The 10,623-nt window shown below is 35.7% G+C and overlaps 1 long non-coding RNA gene across 1 annotated transcript; it reads right to left on the bottom strand.

Annotated features, from left to right (window-relative positions):
* Positions 1-891: 891 nt before the first annotated feature.
* LOC115923053 lies at positions 892-8,991 on the bottom strand. Its single transcript, XR_004063747.1, has 3 exons — positions 8,931-8,991; positions 8,032-8,115; positions 892-914 (listed from the first exon to the last, which is right to left on the bottom strand). It is a non-coding gene; the product is annotated as an uncharacterized LOC115923053 (long non-coding RNA).
* Positions 8,992-10,623: the final 1,632 nt, after the last annotated feature.

The following is a 10,623-nucleotide window of genomic DNA, read 5'->3' as shown; positions in this document are numbered from 1 at the left end:
GTGAAAGAAACGATGTGGAATCGATTAGAAAAGGTTGATCATCTAGCATAAGTATTGGTGTGTACTGCAAGGTTCTGGAATCATCAACATTATAAGAAATTTGGCCCAGTCTTGGTAAAATTACAAGCACTGTACACAGAAAGATGTAGGTGGGACTACACACACACATGTGGTATAAATCAGATCTCCCATTACTCAACCTTCTCTTTAATAAGAAGAGAAAATCGAATTTCGTTAACAGCAATTCATTGGCAGGATATTATAAAGTACATTATTTTATTGTTCATAATTAATAATGATGTTTTATACAGGCAAATTAGTGCGGAAAATGAAGAAAGTTATTTTCTCTAAATGACATTGTTTGCAGAAGTATTTCTAGGGTTCTGAACTAGCTTGTCAAAATCCTCGTAACAAGCTTTACCTAGTAGTGTTCTTATAGTGTTTTCTTAGGGAGGGAGTTAAAACACCATCGTGAGAAACATGTAAAACATTTTTTTTTTTTTTTTAATGCAAGAACCCTGAACACCCTCTCTAGCCCCCTATGTCCCTCCCCAAGAGTGCCCCACCCTCATAAAAATGAAAAATTAAATAAAATCTCGAATCGCTCTTTCCTTTACCTCGGTAGATGCCGATTCTATCTGAGCCCCCGCATGATTCAAGGCGATCTCCAGCACAAAGCATATTACATTCCCCATCCGAAGCGTTTCCATATTTGGCAAAGTTTTCATCTTGTCCTCCGCAGAAACAGTTGTTCCCAAATTCCACACCTGCGTAGAAGTATCTTTTCTGTGCGCATGCGTTGATGCACAGGTCAATCGTCATATATTCATATTGATGGGGACCATCAGAGAGCACACGATCTCTGCCGGACCAGAAAAAGTTGAAAGCCCTGAAACATCCAATATAACCTGGTTCTAAATTAAAGAAAAAAATGAAAACGATAACAACGAAACACTTCCCACACAATTCAGCTAGACTTCAAATGGAACCTCGTGTTATTGAAATGACGAATATCGTCATTGCCTTGTTTACGTACACATTCTACCCTATTAATATTCTTTTCCGTGTTTTCCGTGTTTTCGTCAGAAAATCGCATTCGTTTTGCACGTAGTACGTGTTATCACTAGTTATGCCCTTTCCTCATGTTCTTTTCCTTTCAAATTTTATAGGCATAGTCTCTAGCATTTCATCAACGTTCTTCAATTTTCGAAATTTGAAATTTGAAATTTATTTGATTTCCAGGTACATGTATAAACAAAATAGGAATGACAACACAGAGCATATAACATTAAGAGTAACAAGACAGTGAAAAAGCCACCAGCGGACGCCTGAGGATTACCTAAAAGAATATCCATTCTGTCAAGAGGTTCTCCACATCCACTGGTGTTACATATAAATAGATTTAAGAAGTAACGGTAAAATAACATAACATAATTCAAGTTCATCCATCAAGCATAATAACTAATAGAATGATTGCATGTATGTTGAACTTTGTGGCATGAAGAAAATAACAATCATGTACGGCATGTAACTGTAAAATAAAATAACATAATTCAAGTTCATTAATTAAGCATAATAACTAATAGAAGGATTGCATGTATGTTGAACTTTGTGGCATGAAGAAAATAACAATCATGTATGGCATGTAACGGTAAAATAAAATAACATAATTCAAGTTCATTCATCAAGCATAATAACTTATAGAATGATTGCATGTATGTTGAACTTTGTGGCATGAAGAAAATAACAATCATGTACGGCATGTAACGGTAAAATAAAATAACATAATACAAGTTCATTCATCAAGCATAATAACTTATAGAATGATTGCATGTATGTTGAACTTTGTGGCATGAAGAAAATAACAATTAGGTACGGCATGTAACGGTAAAATAAAATAACATAATTCAATTTAATGTAATTTATTTAATGTAATACCTGAAGGGATCAGAGATCCGCGCGTAGAGACCTCCACACCACCCCGCTCGAATGCGCCAAAAAGTTCACTCCCAGAACAGCCTCCCACCGAAAAGGCACTCCGACATAAGTGCCAGAACTCAACTCAATTCAATTCAACTAATTTACTTAATTTAAGAAAATCAGCTAAACCGAACCGAACCAAATTCCAACACCTACATCAGAACGCCCTCTCAATGGGAGACTGCTCAAAGAGCAAACCCCTCAGCGCACCCAAACAGGGCGATATAGAGGTGTCCACACACAGATCCCTGATCTCTTCAGGTAAAGTATCCCAGAACCTAGGAAAGGCATAAAAGCATGAAAATTTCAGAGCATTAGATCTTGCAAGTCGATGGTTGAAGAAAAGACTATGGGAGCGTCTTGAACTGGGAACGGGAAGAACATAATCGGGTACATCATGACAACTACGGATGCATTTTACAACAAATGACACCGTCAAGTAAATGAGACGATTATATAAGGGTGGCAAAGCTAGCTTCTCCAGTCGTTGCTCGTAAGTAAGAGTGTTGGAAATCACTCATGCATAACCGTCCAGGCGCCATTTTTCCGTTTCTGGTCCGTTTTAAGGCCTTTCTTTCTTCCTTCCTACACTTTAAAAAATAATTTGTTCATTGGTAATTTTTACGTATTTTTTCCATGTAGAATTTACTTGTAAACATTAGTTTTGCCACTTACGCACTAAATTTAAGTCTTGCTAACTCAAACTTTCAATTTAGTAGAACATACGTGGAATATTTACGTAAAATCAAATACATAAGAACTTTAAGTAATTTCAGCTTGTATTAATTTAGTAATTTTAACTCAAAATCAGAAATTATACGTATTACTAAAACAATTTATGTTGATTATTCTTATCTTTTTAAAGTAAGGACCGATGAAGTGCATAATAGAAATATTTACATAATTTATGAATATTCATTAAGACCAAATTAAACTCTTTTTTAAATAAAACAATTCTTTTTTGTGGTTGAATGAAAATTTAAGGACTTTAAAACATTTACTAATTCATTTAACATGGCTAAACAAAGACAAGACAATTTTTAATTGTTACCCAGTTCAAAACAAATCAAAACTTGATATTTCAGGAAATTGTCAACCAATTTTCCTTTTAAGATGCTACGATCAAGTATATATAAAATTTGGAGCCTTTCAATATGTGTCGAATTGAAGCGTATGTAATAGTATAGTATTAATGACTGCTTTGAGAGAAATAGTTGTTTTATTACGCTCAAGGGAAGGTTAGAATTGTGCTATTCCCCGAGGCTTGCCGAGGGGAATAGCCCAATTGTAACCTTCCCGAGAGCGTATGAAAACAACTATTTCTCGAATATTAAAGCAGTCATTAATACTTTTATATGCCGAAAAAAAATAGACTAAAAAATAAAAAATAAAAAATAATTTACATTTTTGTCGAAGACGGGATTCGAACTCTTGCGTACAACAAGAGGTGTATCGAAAACCAACGCTTAGACCACTCGGCTATCGCGCGCCGTTAACATGCTTGGCAGTTTTCTCCAATATATACATTAAAATGAATTGAAAACGGCTCCGCGTGAGGGATGCTTCGCAAAAGCTCCATGAAACGGACCCTTCTTTTACTTTTGCAATGCATATTGGCACGAACTTAGATCAAGATCTATCGGCAGATGTTGTTTTTTTGTTTTTGAGAGTTAATTTTCGTCTTCATGTCAACAATGCAAGATAAAATTGTCGGTAAGATCGATCGAGATTCAATTGTATTGAAATTGCCGACCAATTTTTCGCACACGTATGGTATCCTCCATCGCTCAAACCATTTTTTAACATGTAAACCTATGGGGTAACCATGGAGACTGACCTATTTTTTTAATAACCATGGTTATTAAAAATATTGAAATGTTTTAAGCATGGTTACCTGGAATTTTACAGGAACAGTTGAAGTTTATGAATGCAATTCGACCAATCAGATGGCTGGATTTCTTAAGTGAGGTATATAATTTGTGATGGTGGTAGATATATATATATACGGTTAAATCTTAAGTAGAAGTAGTGTTAGTGATTAGTGGATGTTACTTGTTAGATTAAATGGGTACCAAATCGTGCAATATGTAATCCTATCATAGCTTTTTGTTAATTATCTAAAATGATTACAATACTTAAATTATTTACGTTAAAGATAAACTTTAGTACTGGTAATGCGATTGCATTGTGAAAGAAAAGGTGTGGAAAGGATCAGAAACAGTTGATCATGTAGCATGTAAGTATTGGTGTGCACTGCAAGGTTCTGGAGTCATCAAAATCATGATAAATTTGACCGAGTCTTGGTAAAGTAACAAGCACATACACAGAAAGCTATGTATGGGACAACACGCATGGTGTCGGGGTTGGTACTACCTTGATTCCTTGTCTTTCTATGCTCATTACTCAGCCAGTATACATTTTCTTCCAAAATTGTTTGGCACATGTCATTTATTTGTAATCTTGAACATTCAGTGTAAGTTTCGTTTGATTCTGTGAGAAATAATTTTCTTTTTTTTACCAGTACTCAACCTTCTCTTTAATGTTACTCGATTTAACTGAGTAAAAATTTATTCAGCAAAATAAGTAAATTCTACTTAAGATGCCGTAGGTAATATTTACTTAATAAAAATAAGGTAATTCTTTTCCTCAATTTTATTGAGTTATTTCGACTATTATTTTTTTACAGTGTATCTCCACTATCTTAGATCCTACAGAGTTCTAACAAATTCCTCTAAACATTCCAGGATATGTTCTTTCATCTGCGACGCATAACCTGACCTTCAAAATGCCATATTCGCAGTGCAAATTCAAATCCGAAACCGACTTCGTGAAAAATCTCAATTTTCTTTTTGAAAAATAGACCCCTACAAATCTAAAAATGCCTTAAATTTCTCATACCTTCGCCTCAATTTCTTGCAGTATCTTTATCTCATAATTTCACAAAGCCATGCTGAATTAAACTCTCCAATGAATATGCAACAAATTAATAGCGCCCTCTTAAGTTCTGGGGATTGTCTTTCTTTCTGTGGCCGTATCTTCATCGTTTCTGGCCAACCCGTACCCTTTTTTAGATTTAGATACTTGAAGATATGCCCTTTCCAGCCAAATAAAAAATAAAAAATATCCTAACGCTGACCAAATTTGAGAAAATTACCCTCCAAATTCGCTATTTTCAAGAAAATTGCGAAACAACTTCAACTTGATCTAAAATGATGATCCTTATACCTACGTCATAGAAACATGGGATACACATGTATCCGAGCACGTGACAACTTTCTGCCAAGTTTGGCAGAATTTGATGACGTCAGCGTAAAATTATTGCCAAAATGATGATTTTACTATGCATTACATACAAACCAGTTTAATGCGTACAAGACATTGCACGCAGATGACAATGGTGTCAAACTGACCGCAATGAAATGCTCTTTCGAATGATACCAAATATGGTTCACGCAGAACATTTTGAGTAAATCGAATTTGAAAAAGGGTCACTATACGACTTCTGATGAGATTCCGCCATTTTTTTTATTTTTAATAATTTTATTTAGGTTTTATTTCAACATTAACTGCATATGAAAAGAATTTACAAAGTAAGGCATATACAAGGTAACAAAACATGTGCATAATATTAGATAGATACAACAGTAAAAAATAAAAAAATAAATTAATGGCAAGTCATTAAATACAAATGATTCTAACAATAATCTGTGTCTTACAACAATTTTATCCACGTTCTAAAAATAGCTCTTGACGAGTGTATTCAGACCTGTAGAGAGATGCAACATTTCTATTTATAGACATGAACCAATTTAGCAAGATTAAGTAAACTTTGAATTTTGCAATAAACTGGACAGTGATCTGATATGTCAGACAGTATGATGCCAGATTCAGTTTGTAAATGATCAACATTTACAAATATATTATAATTATAACACGTATCGGCCATGACGTCATTTTTCAGACTGCTTTTCGCCCCCTTAATTCCCGTCCTGTTATTTCCTGGAAATTTTGCAGTGATATTTCGAGTTGCGATACGCAGTGCACCTCGAAGTCGGATTTTTGAAAATCGTCAAGGGGGCCAATTAAGACGCCAGTTTATACTCTGCATGGTTGTGTTAGTATGGGCGGCTGTTTGTGCCACATGTTCATCATGAACCAAATCCCATGGATTTGCACGCAGTGCTTGCGAGCCCTTTCTAGGTCCCTTCCGGCTTATGCCGAAAGGATGGGTAGCGTTTACGTCGCGTCGCATTGACTTGAACGCGCCCATTCGTTCAAAGCCCCCCCCCCCCCCGGGTTGGTCGAAAGGGTGCGTTGTTGACCGGAACGCAACCATTTGTCCAAAGCCCCCCCCCCCCCCCCCCCCCAGTTTGGCCGAAAGGGTGCGTTGACTAGTCTTCCACATCAGTCAATTCTATTATAAACATCTGATGTGGAAGACTAGTCAACGCACCCTTTCGGCCAAACCGGGGGGGGGGGCTTTGGACGAATGGTCTACTCTATTCCGATTCCCTTCAAACTTCGTAGGCATAGTCTCTAGCATTCCTTCATGGTCACTGAATTCTTCGTTCTCCAAAATCCCTCATGCATGATAGTCGAGGCGCCATTTCGTCCGTTCCCGTGGCGTTTCTTTCGCCCTACCTATCTCAACTATCACAAAAGCTACAGACTTCTTACAAATTGCTCTGGATGGTTCGAGCGAAGCTCTTTCGTTTGAAACGTAGAAACACGTGTGTCATTGCACGCATATCGTTGTGACACGATTGCATGTTTAGTATTTGTGTTGCAGTTATTCCACAACATTTTTTCCTCCTATGTATGTACTATATTGGAAATGTCATGGTCTAGCGGATAAGTCCCCGGAATAAGAGGCACAATGTACGGAGAGTCCCTGTCATTGACACTTATGTTATTTGCCAATACACCAATCTACCTTATTTAGCCACTCTCCACCAATACTGTAGATGATAAAAATGCTTGGGTTCCAGGTAAAATGAAATTCCTAGAGTACCAGAGCGCCTTATTAGGGTAGCTCGATCGGCAATAGCCGGGGTGATAATAAGTACAGCGCTTAGAAACATTTTTATTTAGCGCTACATCAATCGAACTTGTATTATTAGTAGTAGAAGTATACTAGCAGTATATATACGTCTACTTTGATTATTGATATGTAAATTATAGTAATAATATGTGGGATTTAAAAAGCACCGAATCCACTTGTAAATGAATGCTCAAAGCACACTTGTGTAACAAAAACAAAAAAGATATCACATAGAAGCATTTGCATTATAAACAAAGGAAAATAAATAAGATAGAAGTTCTATCTGTTTAATTCGGCATATAATTCAATGTTTTTCGTGTAAGTATGTTCAATATACTAACACGAAAAAATAATGAATTATATGTTGAAATAAACAGATTTTTTAATATCATTTTAAACATTTCAAGTTTGAAACATAAACACACCGAGGTTATGACATCCATGAGATACAGTAATATATATTATGACCAGCAAGGGCAATGGAGGTACCTTATTTAACTGAGTCTTGGAACAATACAATACAAATTCACATTTTGTAAGATTTAGTATCACTTAATGTGAATGTAACCGATTATGAACATCCTGTACATGAGCCTCAAGATTATGGATAGCGGTGACTGCATTGCGTCGGTTAGTTTCGAATGAAGTGATTTTTTTTGTAAATATCATCTGCATAAATATGATATCAAAAAGATTGGTGTTGAAGAATATTTTTCAGACTAATTAGATAAAGTAAGAACAGGATGAGCCCTGTTCAACTCCACATGTCAGAGACAAAACAAAATGTGAAGTAAAACTATTTACCAAGGCAGACAGCCATCCATGCTATGTGAACAATCGTATTATTATTTCGTCACTATGAATGTATTAACCAGTGCCAAGAATAGTCATGTGGAAAACCAATATTTTGAAAATCAGCACTAACAACAGGATCAGCATACATGCATATTACGTGAACTGTATTAAGTGAACCAGCTAGAAATGATAAGCAGACATCACAACCGTGTTACCTTTGCAGGAAACGGCTGCTATCATATAGTTGAAATTACAGCTACCACCTCCGTTGTTCGTATCACATTGCATGTTCGGCCCATCTGAAAAATGATTAATTGCAATTCCTTCAAATAAATTGTATTTCCATATGTACATGCATTGGGTAATATGGGACTAATTGATATTATTATTATCATTATAATTATTATTATCATTATAATTATTATTATCATTATAATTATTATTATTATATATAAACAAAGATTTAACCTCGGGAAGGAAAGTCGATCTGATTAGGGATATACTTGTGATAATACGGTGTAGGTTCAAGATGAAGTTTAATTCTGGTCATGCGATCGCATTGAGGAAGAAACTGTGTAGAAGCGAATGTATTAGGCTGATCAAGCACCATCTAAGTATTAATTTGTGTGTACTGTGAGGGTGTGCTATTATCAAACCGATGAGAAATTGGCCCAGTCTTGCTAAAGGTCACACGTGCTTTACAGAGACATGTGTTTATAGAACTACACAAATATGTGGAATGAAACCACAACCACAACGGTTAGCTTTTACTTTGTATATATTGAATACGAGGGCGCACTTGAAGAGCCATTCTTTTCAGGGGACATTTTTTCCATATTATTATTCCACACTCACATAAAAAGAATGAAAGAGTGTGTGCACGCTTGTAATTGTTATTATTAGTATTGTTATTAGTATGATCATTATCATTATCATTATTATTATTTTTTTTTGTTCCTGTTATTAGAGTTTTTATCATTATCATTATCATCACTTTGATTATTAATATGATTATTATTACTTCTTATTGTTACCATTAATATTTTGGGGTTATTATTATGATTATCAGCATTGTTGTTACAATTGGTACACTACAGTTTGATAGTACACTTACTAACTGAACAGCCTGTAAAATATGTTGATATATTATTAGTTACTGACATCGACCACTCATCTCCGTCGTCGAAAAAAACTGCCGTAAGATGTCGAGAAGTTCCTGGAAAGTTAAGCTGACGACAAGCTATACTTGCTAGTTCGAAGTTCCAATTGTTTTGACAAACGAGCCCCCATCCGATGTCCTGGTTGAAAACCTCAACGATGCCGGCATTTGGTCGATCTTTGGTGATCAATCTGTAGTCTGCAAAAGTTATTGAGATTATGCTTATGTAGATTAGGTTGTGTATTCGTTCGTTTGTATAATAATGATAATATTGATCATAATGCTGATGATGATTATGATAATATAAATAACAATAATTATAATAATAGTAACAATAATATTAATTATTATAATAATAGCTACATTTATATTGCGCACGTATCCATCTAAGGGGGTGCTTAAGGCGCCAATCTATAAACGTAGCAGTGGGATCATATTGGTGAAGGCTCTTAAATCTCATACCAGAGATACCAGGTTCGAACCTTGCTCGGGGCTTGCATCCTTAGACATTATTTTTTGCCCACAGTCCCTCCGTAGGCCTTTTTCGCCTCAAGTAAATGACAGATGAACAGTGAATGTCATGGATATCTTACTTCAGCACGCTTATAGGAGTAAGGCAAATAAGACCCTCTCGCTCCCCTTGAAAATAAAATAAAACTAAACATTGTCTTCAATACAAAGCATTGAGGATTTACACACAAAAAGAAATAGATTACAATGGGCCTATGCATTCCCATACTTCCTCATATCTGCATCCAATGCTATACCAACCAATAGTCCTTTATGATTTGCTATAAATGCTACAAATTAATGTAATTCGATCTGCGAAAATATTTCGTACAAACTTACCTGAAATAGTAAAGATCGCCAGACAGGGACTGACAAAGACAATTAACAGTAAAGACACGGTTGAATACAGGTTTTCGGCCATTTTCCGACGTGTATGCAACCGATCTTCGTGAGAGTAGAGCCTGCTTTGGGAGAGGAAGTCCTCGAAACATAATAGGGACTTTATCACGCCATGCTATACGTCATATAGTGTGTTTCACATAAAAACATTTGATGAATATTTTTCCTTTAAAAATAGATTCTCAGATAAATCCTAAGTATCATTTTGTATTGACTAGGTTACAGTATTGCTTGATGTACCAAGAAACATAGGCCTAGCCAGGGTGGGGGGGGGGGCACAAGGGGTCAAAGGCATCCCTACTTATCCACTATTAAACAAGAAGAAGGGGAAGACGAAGAATAACAAGAAGAAGAGGAAGAAGAAGAAGAAAAAGAACAAAAAAATGATAGAGGAGGAGGGTAAGAGGAAGAGGAAAGAGGAGGAGAAGAAGAAGGGATAGGAGGAGAAGAAGAAGAAGAAAAGAAGAAGAAGAAGATTTCGGCACGTACTCCCCCCCCCTCCCTTTCCCTTTGTAGCAACACCGCTGACATTGGTTATTTTGATAAAAATAAAATTTGTGGTAAAAAATAGGAAAGTACAGAGACCACTGAAATAGGCCAGTTTCGTAATGTTATTAAATTTAATGCGTTCGTCTTTACTAGGTGGTTCTTTACATTCATATTTTCATTTTCATATATTCATGTTAATTTTCAAACTTATCTCATTGTGATCCATTCAAAATTGTATGTAGTAGGTTTC

The sequence above is a fragment of the Strongylocentrotus purpuratus genome, unplaced genomic scaffold, assembly GCF_000002235.5.
Source record: "Strongylocentrotus purpuratus isolate Spur 01 unplaced genomic scaffold, Spur_5.0 spur5_scaffold_13, whole genome shotgun sequence".
In the NCBI taxonomy this organism is placed as follows: Eukaryota; Metazoa; Echinodermata; class Echinoidea; order Camarodonta; family Strongylocentrotidae; genus Strongylocentrotus; species Strongylocentrotus purpuratus.
Note: the sequence above shows the minus strand (reverse complement) of the source record. Positions and strands in the feature narration are given on the sequence as shown.